This window comes from Bubalus kerabau, chromosome 22, assembly GCF_029407905.1.
Source record: "Bubalus kerabau isolate K-KA32 ecotype Philippines breed swamp buffalo chromosome 22, PCC_UOA_SB_1v2, whole genome shotgun sequence".
Classification (NCBI taxonomy): Eukaryota; Metazoa; Chordata; class Mammalia; order Artiodactyla; family Bovidae; genus Bubalus; species Bubalus kerabau.
This window is the reverse complement of record NC_073645.1, coordinates 21,435,709-21,447,358: the sequence shown is the minus strand read 5'-3', so window position 1 is coordinate 21,447,358 and position 11,650 is coordinate 21,435,709.

Below are 11,650 nucleotides of genomic sequence, written 5' to 3'. Positions count from 1 at the left end.
CTAAGTGAAAAGTGAAAGTGTTCATCACTAAGTCAGTGTCCGACTCTTCCTCATCCTGTGCATGGTAGCCCACCAAGCTCCTCTGTCCATGGAATTCACCAGGCAAGAATACTGGAGTGGGTAGCCATTCACTTCTCCAGGGAGATCTTCCAGACCAAGGGACGGAACCTTCGTCTCCTGGATTGGCAGATGGATTCTTTACCATCTGAGACATCAGAGAAGCCCATTAATCTAAGCAGGAGTCAGATGCTGCACTCCTTCCCTGATTGCCCCAGTCGGAAGTAATCACATCCCCCTCCAAACAGCCAGAAGGTAGACAGATCCAAATCCCCCACTGACCACTAAGCTGTATTTAGAAATCTCTCTGCTCCTGCTTCTTAGAGGAATGGGCCAGGCTTTGTGGCTGGGCCAGGCTTTTCTGCTGGACTCTGCTTGTCCTTCTTTAGAATGAGGCTAGGAAAAGCAGAGAAAAGAATATTTTTTATACAGTAACTTTACCTGAAATTCCACCACCAGTAATTTACTCCAAAGGTAGATTTCAGTTTCTTTACAATCCCTCCTCCTTGGGTCTGTCTGGACCACTGGCCTGAAGCTGACTGTAGCTAGCAGTTTTATTGGTTTTCTCTCTTGGCAGCTATGAAATTGAGGGGTATCAACTCCCGGACATTATTTGAGGAAAACATTGGAGGATAAAAAAAGGCTCTAGAGATCAAAAAGGGAAAACAGCCACAGCCAACATCAGCGATCAAAGACTTCCCCTGGTCAATTGGATTCTTTGGGAGCCTGATTCTCATTTTTCATAATCAAGTTCTCCAGGTTCCTTCTTTGCCTTCACCAGCATTCTGAGTCTTCACTTTTTGCCTCAAATCCTGGTGCCATTGGTGTTTTCCCCTGGATAGCTGAGAGGTGGAAGAGACCAAAGGAGAAAATAAAATAGAAAAAGAGGTTAATCAATACCTTGTGTGTGTGTGCTAAGTTGCCTCAGTCATGTCCAACTCTTTGCAACCCCGTGGACCATAGCCTGCCAGGCTCCTCTGTCCATGGGATTTCCCAGGCAAGCATACTGGAGTGGGTTGCCATGTCCTCCTCCAGGAAATCTTCCTGACCCAGGGATTGAACCCAGGGATTGTCTCTTACATCTCCTACATTGGCAGGTGGGTTCTTTACCACTAATGCCACCTGGGAAGCCCAATTAATACTTAACATGACATTTTTTAAAGGTTAATCTTTGCATCTATAAGCAAAGGTGTATGTGACCCACATAATTGGACTTCACTGTGGCTCTTGGGCTTCCCTGATAGCTCAGCTGGTAAAGAATTCACCTGCAATGCAGGAGGTCCCAGTTTGATTCCTAGGTAGAGAAGATCTCCTGGAGAAGGGATAGGCTACCCACTCCAGTATTCTTGAGCTTCCCTGGTGGCTCAGATGATAAAGAATCCACCTGCAATACAGGAGACCTGGGTTCAACCACTGGGTTGGGAAGATCCCCTGGAGGAGGGCATGGCAACCCATTCCAGTATTCTTGCCTGGAGAATCCTCATGGACAGAGGAGCCTGGCGGGCTGCAGTCCATGGGATCACAAAGAGTGGGACACAGCTGAGCGACTAAGCACACACGCCCACGGCCCTTGGAGAAACGTTAGGTAGAACTATTAATTGCTAGAAAAATAGATGCTAAAAGAAAGGAATGGCTAAGCACAGCTTTCTCCACCAGGTGGCACTCTCACCCACTCTTACACAGACGTTTCAGAAGCCTTTCTAAAATTGGGGTTTCTGGCGGTGGTCTCTCATGCCACCATTTCTACATATACCAGATCTTCTCATGCTCTTAGCTGCATTCGTTATCTCTTGTTGTGTCACAGATTATTTCAAAACTTAGTGGCTTAAAACAATAATAGGAAAGGAAAGAAAGGAAAGTGAAGTCGCTCAGTCGTGTCCAACTCTTTGCTACCCCATGGACTGTAGCCTACCAGGCTCCTCTGTCCATGGGATTTTCCAGGCAATAGTACTGGAGTGGATTGCCATTTCCTTCTCCAGGGGATATTCCCAAGCCAGGGATCGAAACCAGGTCTCCCGCATTGTAGGCAGACGCTTTACCGTCTGAGCCACCAGGGAAGTCCCAAAACAATAATAAATATATATTATTTGGCTTTGGGGTGGTTTTGGTCTGGAAATTACCAGCATGTTAGTGAGTGGTTTTGGCTGAGGGGCTTTGTGAGGCTGTAGTCAGATGTTGGCCAGGGCTGCTGCTATCTGATGGCACTGCGGGATTTACTTTCACACGTGGTGCTGACAGACTTATGCTGACAGGCTGGCAGGGGGTTTCCGTTCCTCTTCACCTGGGACTCTACAGGAGGCATCTTGAGCATCCCCACGACATGACAGCTGACTTCCCCTAGAGCAGGAGATCGAAGAGAGAGCAAGGTAGGAAGCCACAAGGTCTCCTGTGTCATATCCTCAGAAGTCACACACTGTCACTTTCACAGCATCCCATTGGCTTTGCGGGTCAGAACCAGTCAACGTCCAGTGCCTAAAGGGAGGAGTATATGAAAGCATAACCACCAGGAAGGGCGGCTACTTGGGGCCGTCCTCGCTGCCATCTTGGAGGCTGGCTACTATGTGCTGCTCCGCCGGCTTCAGTTACACTCCCTTCCACCTCAACTCCTCAGGCTCACCTTTTAGCAATCCAGCTTGAATATCAGGTTCTTTGTAGAGACTTGCCGGTATCATTTCTCACTTCCTCCTCTGTGTTGGCACAGACTCTTTCATCTCTATAGAGCCGTTATCATCTTACATTTCTTTTTTCTTTTCTTCTTGTTCTTCTTTTTTTTTTTTTTTTTTTTTTGGCCACACGGCTTGTGGGAACTTCTTTCCCCGACCAGGGATCAAACCCAGGCCCCTGCAGTGGAAAGGCAGAGTCTTAACCACTGGACAGCCCGTAGGAAGTCCTTCAGCTTGCATTTCAATATTTCTCTTGAACATGACTATCTCCCTCATTGTGCCCTGAGATCCTGAGAGCAAGGGAGACTATGACTTAACATCTTGCCAGTCCCACTTTCTGCCAAGTACAGAGCACAGCCTTGGCGTAACAGGTCCTCAACAAATACTTGTTTTAAAATAAATGAGTAAAACAGAAAACAACAAGTGTTCATGAGGATGTGGAGAAAGCAGAACCCTTGTGTGCTGTTGGCGGGAATGTAAATGGTGCAGACTGTATGGAAAACAATTTATGGCAGTTCATAAGAAATTAAGCATAGAATCACCATATGATCCAACAATGCCACTTTTGTGTATACACACAGGAAAGGAGGAAGCAGGGTCTCAAAGAGGTATGTGTACACCCATGTTCATAACAGTTTTAATCGCAAAAGCTAAAATGTGGAAGCAACCCAAGTGTCCTTTAAGGGAGAAATAGATACACAAAATGCAGTGTATCTGTATACAATGGACTATTTCTCTTTAAAAAGTTAGGAAATTCTGACACAGGCTACAATGAATGGACCTTGAAGATATTAATGCTGAGTGAAATCAGCCAGTCACTATATGATTACACTTACACGAGGTACCTAGAGCAGTCAAATTTATAGAGACAGAAGGTATTGAATAGTGGTTTTCAGAGGCTGGAGGAAGGAGGAATAAGGATTTATTATTTAATGAGCATGGACTTTCAGTTTTGAAAGATAAGAAGAGTTCTGGAGATGGTCGCCCAATAGTATGAACATATTTAAAACCAGTGAATTGTACATTTAAAAAGTGATTAAGATGGCATGTGTATTTTGCCACAATTTAAAGAAAAATTAAATGAAAGAATGATAAAGTGTGACATACCCATTCAGTGGACTATTATTTATATTTATCATAAAAAGTAACAAAATATTGATACATGCTACAACATAGATGAACCTTGAAAACATTATGCTATGTACACACAAAAGATCACATATTCTTTAATTCCATTTATATGGAATGTCTAGAATAGGAGAATCCATAGAGACAGGAAGTAGATTGATTAGAGGCTGCCAGTGACTGGGCGGAAGAAGGAATTGGGTGGAAGGAATTGGTGGAGGAAGGAACTGGTACAGTGTTTCTTTTTGGGGGGATTGGGATGGAAATGTTTTGAAACTGGATAGTGGTAACTGTTGCACATCTTAGTGAGTATACTAAAACCACTGAATTGTACCCTCTAATATGGACAACTTCTTTGTGACATTTTATCTTAAAGGAACTGTTTCAACTTTTTAAATAAACAAATAAAGGAAAGAAATATTTGACTGGTATGTATTTTTAGATTCTCTTTACTATTTGGATTTTCTCTAGTATTTAAACTTATTATTTGGGTATATTTTTGGATTAATAGCTCACTACCATTACTCTGAAAAGTGTTCAATAAACATATCTTTATGTTCTTGTACCTGGGAAAGAAGTCCTCATGAGTAATGAGTTTTCCAGCTGTGACACAGTGAGTAGTCAGACAAACACAGCAAGGAAATGAATGTCTGCTGTTACACTCTTACTCAACAGCTCTTGGCAGCCATGAAAACAACCATTCATCAAACACGGGCACAAAGAAAGTCTCACAGAGCAAGGCAGTGAAACCCTCAGCAATAAAACCTGTGGACTGTCCACCCGAAAGTTCCTTTCCCTCTTCCAGGGTATAGAGCTGGAGCTGAGCAGCTGATGCCCCACGAGGGACTACATTTCCAACCCCCTTACATATAGATTAGGTCATGTGACTCCCCAAAAGAAGAGTGTAGTGATAAATGCCACTTCTAGTAAATTCAGAAATCTCCCAAATGCCAGCTCAATGCAGAAGTGATGGCTGGGCCACAAGGTGGAAAGAGCCTTAGTCCCTGAATCATTGCATGGTGGAAACCTCCCACTGGCCTGGAATATCCACAATGGACAGCTAGGTGAGGAAGAAATAGAATTATATGTGAACAATAAATAGGCTTTTATTATAGTTTCAGTTCAGTCAGTTCAGTTCAGTCACTCAGTTGTGTCCGACTCTTTGCAACCCCATGAATCGCAGCATGCCAGGCCTCCCTGTCCATCACCAACTCCCAGAGTTCACTCAGACTCATGTCCATCGAGTCAGTGATGCCGTCCAGCCATCTCATCCTCTGTCGTCCCCTTCTCCTCCTGCCCCCAATCCCTCCCAGCATCAGAGTCTTTTCCAATGAGTCAACTCTTCGCATGAGACACTGAAATGTTGAGGTATGTTTGTTACAGCAACTTAAAACCAATATTCATTCATTCTACCAAATGACCACTTATTATGTGCCTTTCATGGGAATATAGAGAAGAATAGCCTAGAGTTCTTCCCTCAAGTTCTCATCAGTAAATTGGAGAATTAGATGAGAGAATTAGTGGGAGAGATGACTTAAATTACAGTGCCACCAATGGAAGAGCAATAGATAACCCACAAAAATACCTGCAAAGACCAGCTACCATTAAGACATTGAGAAAATTAACCAAGAACTTCCTTAAAGGGATTTCTCTGGTTTCCTAGTGATTAGAATTCCAGGCTTTCAGTCCCCGGTTGGAGAACTGAGATCCTGCAAGCCATGCAGCTCAGGCAAAATTAAACAACAAAAAAACCCCAAAGCTTTCTAAAAGGCATCAGGTTCAGGTTAATGTGTAGACAATTTTATTAAACCCATCAGTAAAATTATATAAACTATTCTGGAAAACAGCACAAGACAGAAAACTTTCCAATTTATTCTGAGTCTAGAATGACCATCCCTGATACAAATGTCAGGCAAGAGCACATACACACAAATAGACAAATTACACCTGGAACAAGGCCAATAAAAATAACAACAACAACAAAAATACACCTACCGCATAGCTGAGCCATTCCACCACTAGGTATCTACCGAAGACATATGTCCACACAAATATTTGTGCATGAATGTTCACAGTAGCTTTATCTGCAATAACCAAAAACTTGAAACAACGTAAATATCCATCAGCAGGTGAATGGATAAGCAAATTATAGTATATCCATACAATGGAATAATACTCAGTGGTAGCTAAAAATAGATGAACTATTATTATTACAACAGTAACATGAATGACTCTCAAAATGATGGAGTATAAGAGGTCAGACTGCCCCCTCCACCGGAAAAGAAAAGGCACATATTGTACATTCCATTTATATAAACTAATCTACCATCACGGGACAGAGATGAGTAGGTGTGTGGGGTGGGGAGATGGGAAAGGGAAAAAGATATTACAAGGTACAAGTGGACACAAAAAAGCTTTGGGGAACTATGGATATGTTCATAGCCTTAATTGTGAAGGCTTCACAAGAATACACATGTCAAAACTCACCAGAATGTACATTTAAACCATGTACAGTTTAATGTATGAGTATACCCTAATAAATCTGTGTGCATATGTATATATATATACATATATGTGTGTGTGTGCACACGCATGTGCTCATGTGCACGCAAAGTCGCTTCAGTCACGTCCCACTCTTTTGTGACTACATGGATTGCAGCCTGCCAGGCTCCTCTGTCCATGGAATTTTCCAGGTAAGAATACTGGAGTGGGTTGCCATGCCCTTCTCCAGGGGATCTTTCCCATCCAGGGATCAAACTCGCATCTCTTATATCTCCCACACTGGCAGGTGGGTTCTTTACCACTAGCACCACCCGGGAAGCCATATATATATACATATAGGCAACCACTTTACCTCTCCGAGCCTCATCTACAAAATGTGGTTATTATCTATGCTATCTTGTCATATGAATATGAGATATAAATAATGTAAAAACATCTTTGCAAACTATGAAGAGATTGGGACATGTGTCGTCTTTATTACTATTAATGCCATTATCAGTAACAATATCATCATTTTTATTATCCCTATCACAGTCACTACAAAAAAAGACCCCATCACCTCAGTCTTCTGGCCCACTATCTTAAGATCATTGATGGAGTTCATCAGGTTTAACTTAAAAGGAAAAACAAACTCAGCAAGTTCACTAGTTCCTAGGGATGGCTGGCAGGAGATAGAAACAAGCTGAAAAATGCAAAAGAGTTTACCAGGATGTGAGGAAATGTTGTGAAATGCCCAGATATGCAACGGCTAGGGAAGTCAAGCAAGTAACTGTTGCTGGAAACGTCCTGTGTTCCTGGGCTGATTTTGACTTGAATGCAATCATTGAAGATCCTGCAGACACGTAATGAGGAGAGTTTGTGAATGTCCCACTGCTGACACCTGAAAACTCATGGTCAGTTTGTCTCTCCAGATGGACTGGAACCCCAGAAAACAAGATGAAAATAGAGAGTCCTTTCAGGCTGAGGAGTCAGAACTGATTGCAGCACAGGGGCTCAGCCAGGAGACTGCCAAAAGGAATTAAAAGGAGAGCAAGAAGGATCTCAGATTCCATAGGAAAGAAGGCAGTCCTGAACTTCAGGAAAGTAGCAATAATTTTTTAACACTTCAATGCCATCTTTTCAAGAAAACTTAAATCTGGATACAAGAAAAAACAGGTAGAGGATTCAATCTATGGCTGGTGAGATTGGGAATTCCAACCCAAAATACAGGACAAGATTGTAAAAGACAGAGTTCAGTATACAGAAGTTCAGGGTTGGGTCAGACGATCAGACCTATGGCACGAGGTTTTGAGAGGGAGAAGGGCTGGGTGGAGGAGCAGTTTTATAAATGCTTCTGACATCTGTCCGGCAGACAGAGGGACTGTCTCCAGGGCCTTAGGAGAGTGACCTCAGCCCAGTGAGCTGATCAAACCTGAAGGCCATTATCCAACTTCATTTTAAAGCAGGAAGAGAGAAGCTGAGATAATTCAGGTCTGTAATAATATAGCTTTCCTTCCTGCCTTAGCTTAAGACAGAACTATTACAAAAGCTAGTGCTGCTCTGGGTGAAGTCTTTGGATGGCCAGGAGAAACAGTCTGCTGGGAAATCCTCACAGCAGAGCATGGTAGCTTAGACCTGACTTTGCATCTTGTTTCTGTTACTTAGTCAAGTACCCTGGGGAAATCAGTTTACCCTTCTGAGCTTGTCTCCATATCTGTTAAATGGGAGCTTTTAATACCACACGGGCTGGTAAGAATGATAAGGATGTTACATGAGGCATCCAACATGTTCTTGAAAAGTGAAAGTGAAAGGCACTCAGTCCTGTCCGACTCTTTGTGCCCCCATGGACTATTCCATGGAATTCTCCAGGTCAGAATACTGGAGTGGGTAGCCTTTCCCTTCTCCAGGGCATCTTCCCAACCTAGGAATCGAACCCAGGACACCCACATTGCATGCAGATTCTTTACCAGCTGAGCCACAAGGGCTGCCCAAGAATACTGAAGTGGGAAGCCTATGCCTTCTCCAGCATGTTCTCGGCTCATTGCGAACACTTGGTAAAGTTAGTTCACTTTCTTCCCCCTTCTCATCTTTCTCATAAGTGCTTTACCTGGGGCATCAGAGAGCCCCCTTCTGGACTCCTGGAGATGGCAGCAAGAACAACCTGCACACCCATCCCTCCGCTCTGTCCCACCACGCTGGCATCAAGGGGCAGAGGGACTGCCTCTGGGAGCTGGCCCTCACCGCAGTGCTGGGGAAGGAACATCACAGCCTTGGTGCCTACAAGATCCCAAATAGCCCCCCAGTTCAAAAAGAACTGGGGTCATGGAACAGGGAGGGCAAAAGGGCTTACTGGAATTTCCTCAGGCAGATGAAGTTGGTGTGGAGGCCCACACCATCCTGCGGGCTGTTCCCAGAGTGCTCCCCTGAGGTTCTGGCCATGTCCCCAGCATACCTCCCCTTTGCCATGTACGGTCCAGAGAGGGCCAGGCCCTGCTCGCCTCTCTTCAGCTGCCCCTACTCACCCCAATTCCTGGTGCTCTTCTCCCCAGGTCTGGCCGTGAAGTGGAATATGCCCAACCCTCTGCTCCCTCCCCTCCTTGCTACTCTTGGCACTCTGGGCACAAGGAACATAGAGCTGGGCAAGTCAGGTCCCTCCCAAGTTTCTAATTTTTCATCGGTTTGAAAAAAACAAAAGGACCAGTTTATACTATGATATCCATGGAAAGCAGCCTAGGGAGCAACAGTTAGCCAATATCAGGTACTACACTTGACCTTAGACAAAAGGCTGAGAAGCAATAGCCAATATTAGAATGTTACAAAGGATCCTGACAGCCCCCCAAATTCTTGCAGTTTCTGACTATTTATGTAGACATTTAAAAAGGGCTAGCAATGGCACCCTACTCCAGTACTCTTGCCTGGAAAATCCCATGGATGGAGGAGCCTGGTAGGCTGCAGTCCATGAGGTTGCTAAGAGTCGGACATGACTGAGTGACTTCACTTTCACTTTTCACTTTCATGCATTGGAGAGGGAAATGGCAACCCACTCCAGTGTTCTTGCCTGGAGAATCCCAGGGAAAGAGGAGCCTGGTAGGAGGCCGTCTATGGGGTCACACAGAGTCGGACACGACTGAAGTGACTTAGCAGCAGCAGGGCTTCTCAGGCAGCACTAGTGGTAAAGAACCCGCTTGCCCATGGGGCTGTAAGAGACGCGGGTTCAATCCCTGGGTTGGGAAGATCCCCTGAAGGAGGGCAGGGCAACCCACTCCTGTATTTGCCCGGAGAATCCCATGGACAGAGGAGCCTGGCAGGATACAGTCCATGGTGTCAGAAAGAGTCAGACATGACTGAAGCGACTTAGCACATGCACAGAGCTATATGATTATATTTATAGAACATGTAGAAAGGGTTAGAACTTTATTATTGTTTAATTTTTAAAGCAAACTGTGGAAGAGTCTAAATGTGTGTGTGTGTGTGTATGTATGTGAGTAAGCATCCATATGTTTAATTAGTTATAAAAATTAAGGAAGAAAGCTTAATAGTGAACAATAGCTTATCTCTCAGATATGAGATTAGGATGATCGAATGACTTCATTTACTTTGTATACTTAAAAAAAATTAATAGGTATATATTGCTATTTTATTCTACAAATAGCAATTGTAACAAACAAAAACAATAAAAATACAAATACTGCTAACAAGACTTTTCTCTCATATCCCTGCTCTTTCCTTTTATGTCTGGAAAGAAATTCTTTTTTTTTTTTTGGAAAGAAATTCTTAATTCTTACTCACCACTGGCCATCCCACTCCCTATCCCTAGAAAAGCAGGAAAAATAATAGAAATGAACAAATCCCTCAGACTCCCCAGACCCAAATAGTCTCAATTAAGTCCCCTAGGAGCAGTGTCTTATTTAAAAGTGCCCCTGGCATTAAACAGGAAATATCAGATTAGGCCATTCCTGCACACCTGATCTCCACAATTGAAAACCAGACTCCCCTTCCACCTCAGAGCCTGCCAGAGGCCCATGGGGCTTAGCAACTGGCTGCCTGCAGAGGGTAGTAAAACAGCATCTACCTTCTAGGCTCAGTCTTGCCATTTGCCAGCTGTGTGGCCATAGATTGGAGAAGGCAACGGCAACCCACTGCAGTACTCTTGCCTGGAAAATACCATGGTCGGAGGAGCCTGGTGGGCTGCCGTCTATGGGGTTGCACAGAGTCGGACACGACTGAAGCGACTTAGCAGCAGCAGCAGCAGTGGCCATAGATAAGGCCCTTCTCTCTGGGACTCTATTGCTTCTATTGAACAGGCAGTGCCAACCTCTAGACTGGTGACAAGATCAAATAAGGTAATGCAAGTAAAAGCACATTTTCAATAGCAAATGCTCCACCAAGCTAAAGTAGAGCAGGGGCTTACCTGCCTTTGCATAAAGGCTACTTTTTATTTTCATGATATTCATGAACTGACACAGAGGGAAGAGGGGAGAAAAGGAAGATCCTGGGCAACTGGTAGCATTTTCCTCCATCTGGAAATCCAAACCATGGAGAGGAGGAGGAAAGAGAGAGAGAATCAGAGAGAGTCAGACTATGCTGTATATTGAGGTGGGTGCTTCGGAAGAGAGTGGGTGTGGAACACACACAGTATCCAGTCTCTGCCTGGAGCTGTTCTAGGTGGTTCTGCCAATAGAACTCTATGTCCAGGCTACAGACTTCAAGCCCAGGTCACAGGAGGAAGGCGCCAACAAGGAAGTCTGTTAACTACCCTCCAGCCCTTTCCAGGGCACCTCAGTCGGCAGGCTGTGGCTGGAAGGCAGAGACTGGGGACCAGATTGGGTGTGTCCAGGAGGCAACAGCAGACCAGGCACAGTGGCCTGCAGGAAACACCCAGAGCCTGGGCTCTAGGAGACCCCACTGTGGCCCCAGTCAGCTCTGTAATGCTAGGCAAGGTTCCACTCCACCTGGAGTTCACTCCCCCTTCTGTCAAGTGATGCGTTTGCACCAGAACAGGGCCCTCTGGCTCTGTCGCCACAGTCATTCCGTGCCAGTCCATCAGGCAGTGGAGCTCCCCAAACAGAGGGCCCATTGAGACCAGGGCAGGAGCTTCTGGAATTCCCTCCAGCCTCAATCAGGGACAGACATAGTCTTATTCCTCTGATTCCTGTGTCCTGCCTTAACTGGAAACCTATGACCTCATTTTTCTTTCCCTCCCAGAAAGAAGGGGAAGCCAGGAAAGCAGAAAGGAGGCAGACAAGTGTGGCAAAATGTGATGATGAAAGGAGGCTGGGGGACCTGGCACAGGGTGGGCAGGAGAGAAGACACATACACTCAGA